The sequence below is a fragment of the Salvelinus sp. IW2-2015 genome, unplaced genomic scaffold, assembly GCF_002910315.2.
Source record: "Salvelinus sp. IW2-2015 unplaced genomic scaffold, ASM291031v2 Un_scaffold2157, whole genome shotgun sequence".
In the NCBI taxonomy this organism is placed as follows: Eukaryota; Metazoa; Chordata; class Actinopteri; order Salmoniformes; family Salmonidae; genus Salvelinus; species Salvelinus sp. IW2-2015.
In genome coordinates this window covers 16,344-20,889 of record NW_019943489.1, presented here as the reverse complement: position 1 = coordinate 20,889, position 4,546 = coordinate 16,344, and positions in this window count along the sequence as shown.

Here is a 4,546-nt window from a genome sequence, read left to right as displayed (position 1 = left end):
CATAAGTCTGGCACGTGAATTTTGCCCATTCCTCCTGACTATAGTAGCTGGTGTAAACTGAGTCAGGCTTTCTAGGCCTCCTTGCTCACGCACGCTTTTTTCAGTTCTGCCCACAAACTTTCTGATAGGATTGCTAAGTCGTAGCGAACTTTATGATTGGCCACTCCGAATACTTAGAATCTGGTCGGTCATTGTTCCATTTGGTCTTAAGGACCTCATTTGCGTCCAAGCTTTATACTTCACTGACACTTGATGTCTTGACATGGTTGCTTTCAATAATCCACATATATTTCCTAACCTCATGATGCCATCCTATTTGCTGAAGTGCCACCAGATCCTCTCTCTCTAACTTTACACTATGTAATATACAGTATATCAATGCCTAACCTTACACTATGTAATATATAGTATATCTAGAACTAATTTTACACTTTATAATATATAGCTTATATCCAATGCCTAACTTTACACTATGTAATATACAGTATATCAATGCCTAACTTTACACTATGTAATATACAGTATATCTAGAACTAACTTTATACTTTATATTATTACAGTATATGCAAGCCTAACTTTACACTATAATATACAGTATTCAAGCCTAACTTTACATATATTAATATACAGTATATTAATGCCAACTTAACACTATATAATATAGAGTATATTAAGGCCTAACTTTACACTATATAATATACATATATTAAGGCCTAACTTACACCTATATAATATACAGTATATTAAGGCCTAACTTAACACTATATTATATTACAGATATCAATGCCTAACTTTACACTAATTATATACAGTATATCAATGCCTAACTTTACACTATGAATATACAGTATATCAATGCCTAACTTCACTAGTAATAACAGTATATCAATGCCTAACTTTACACTATGTAATATACAGTATATCTAGAACAACTTTACCTTAAATATACAATATGTCAACGCCTAACTTTACACTATAATAATATACAGTATATTAAGGCCTAACTTAACACTATAAAATATACAGTAATCAATGCAACTTTACACTATGTAATATACAGATATTAAGGCCTAACTTAACACTATATAATATACAGTATATATTAAGGCCTAACTTAACACTATATTATATACAGTATATCAATGCCTAACTTTACACTATGTAATATACAGTATATCAATGCCTAACTTTACACTATGTAATATACAGTATATCAATGCCTAACTTTACACTATGTAATATACAGTATATCAATGCCTAACTTTACACTATGTAATAACAGTATATCTAGAACTAACTTTACACTTTATAATATACATATGTCAACGCCTAACTTTACACTATATTATATACAGTATATCAATGCCTAACTTTACACTATGTATATACAGTATATCTAGAACTAACTTTACACTTTATAATATATAGTATATCAATGCCTAACTTTACACTGTGTAATATACAGTATATCAATGCCTAACTTTACACTATGTAATATACATTATTCAAGCCTAACTTTACACTTATAATATACAGTATATCAAGCCTAACTTTACACTATTTAATATACAGTATAATCTAGAAATAACTTTTACATTAATATATAGATATCAATGCCTAACTTACACTATGTATATACAGTATATTAGAACTAACTTTACACTTTATAATATACATTATGTCAACGCCTAACTTTACACTATATAATATACAGTATATCAATGCCTAACTTTACACTATGTAATATACAGTATATCTAGAACTAACTTTACACTTATAAATATAGTATATCAATGCCTAACTTTACACTGTGTAATATACAGTAATTCAATGCCTAACTTTACACTATGTAATATACAGTATATCTAGAACTAACTTTACACTTTATATTATACAGTATGTCAACGCCTAACTTTACACTTTATAATATACAGTATTTCAACGCCTAACTTACACTATATAATATACAGTAATTAAGGCCTAACTTACACTATATAATATAAGTATATTAAGGCCTAACTTTACACTATATTAAATACAGTATATTAAGGCTAACTTTACACTATATAATATACAGTATATTAAGGCCTAACTTTACACTATAATATACAGTATATCAACGCCTAACTTACACTATATAATATACAGTATATCAATGCCTAACTTTACACTATGTAATATACAGATATCAATGCCTAACTTTACACTATGTAATATACAGTATATCAATGTCTAACCTTTAAACTATGTAAATTACAGTATATCTAGAACTAACTTTACACTTTATAATAATACAGTATGTCAACGCCTAACTTTACACTATATAATATATAGTATATCAATGCCTAACTTTACACTATGTAATATACAGTATATCAATGCTTAACTTTACACTATGTAATAAACAGTATATCATGCCTAACCTTACACTATGTAATATATGTATAATCTAGAACTAATTTTACACTTTATAATATACAGTACAATATACAATATACAGTATGTCAACGCCTAATTATATATATTACCAAGCATTTCACTGTTAGTCTCCACCTGTTGTTTACCAAGTATTTCACTGTTAATTAGTCTGTGACAAAGAAAATGTGATTTTGATTTGATAGATTTTTTCTTCTCTTGACCAGAGCCCGAGGTTTCTACTCACACTTAATCTCCACTTGTAGAATTCCCTGTAGACTGCCTGTTGTACCCATAGCCATCACAGTAAGATCCATGGCATTGTACTAGCTCTGCTCTCAGGGCTGTACATGACTGACACCATCTGGACACAAGATGGTAACGTCTCTAGATGGAACCTGTCATGGGTTTGAATACCGGTCACACAGAGACACACCAGGTACTRGACTACCGGTAGATCCATTAGGATGTTGTAGGTCCTGGAGGTGGAGCTGTAAATGTTCCCATTGTAATTCCACGATCAGATTGTCGTTGATACATTATTCGTAAATCAAAACATGGTTTGACGTAGTGAAATTGCAACGTTTCCATAAATCTTGCTCGCGCTGAGTGCAAAGTAAATATCAAAGAACACCGCCGTTCGACGGGCAGAGTAGTGGGTGAAACTTCAGAAAAAGGTGTGATATTAACAAAAAGGTTAATTTCATTACGTGTTGTCGAATTCCTGGGCCGATGCTGGGCCAATTGTGCGCCGCCCTGTGGGACTCCAAATCACGGCCGATTGTAATACAGCCCGGATTCGAACCAGGATATGTAGTGACGTCTCTAGCACTGAGATGCAGTGCCTTAGACCGCTGCGCCACTCGGGAGCTATGTAGAGTGAATCAGATGTGTGAGCAGGAGATGCATTATATCTCCATATCTAAAGCATGTTTAAGTTTGTGATTAGAAAACGAGGATATCATGCAAAGGCTAATCAACCAGATGTACCACAGTTATCAGAGGAGTATCTGACCTGATTTGACTGAGGAGGCCTACTCCCAGTGATGCTTAGGGGGAGAGATGGAGGGAGAGGCAGGGAGCTCCGCCCCTGCTATAGTCCAGTACCTGGTGTGTCTCTGTGTGACAGTCAGATGAGGGGAACCATGATGAGGGGAACCTCTTGTCCCATGGCTGCAACTTCCATACGGACTCGGGAGAGGCGAAGGTCGAGAGCCACGAGTCCTCTGAAACAACGCTGCCAAGCCGCACTGCTTCTTGACACTGCTCGCTTAACCTGGAAGCCAGCCGCACCAATGTGTGGACGAAAAACCGTACAGCTGCCTACCGAAGTCARCTTGCAGGCACCTGGCCTGCCACAAGGAGTCGCTAGAGCACGACGGGACAAGGAAATCCCGGCCGGCCAAACTCTCCCTTAACCCGGACAACGCTGGGCCAATTGTGTGCTGCCTCATGGGTCTCCCGGTCACGGGCAGCTGTGACACAGCCTGGGATTGAACCCTGGGCTGTAGTGACACCTCAAGCACTACGATCYAGTGCCTTAGACCGCTGCTCCACTCCGGAGGCCAAGAAATACGAACTTGTCATACGAACTAGCTAGCTGGCAGCATTGGATGTTTACTGGGTAACCTCTTGGTTGCGAATGCATATAGACAGATGAAAATGTCTAACAGTATAATATAAAAGGCCTCATATTAAACACATGTTGAGTTGATCGGTGGGTTTGTCTGAGACGATGACGGATGTTTTTGTTGTGATGGGTCGAGAGGTTGATTCTGTTTGCCAAGGATTCTTCCTGTTAAAGATATATGGGTTTTATTTAGTTCCTGTACCCTAGTGCTGAGCAATTACCCAAAATGTTATTTTCTCCCCATTTTTAAAAACTAATTCACCGATATCAGTTCAATTATTTTGAATTCCAGGTGTGCGCCCTAACGAGCCGCCTGGTGACCTAGAGGCCGGAGAGGGAGCACACGTGACAGCCTGGTGACCTAGAGGCCGGAGAGGGAGCACACCTGACAGCCTGGTGACCTAGAGGCCGGAGAGGGAGCACACGTGACAGCCTGGTGACCTAGAGGCCGGAGAGGGAGCACACGTGACAGCCTGGTGACCTAGAGGCCGGAGAGGGAGC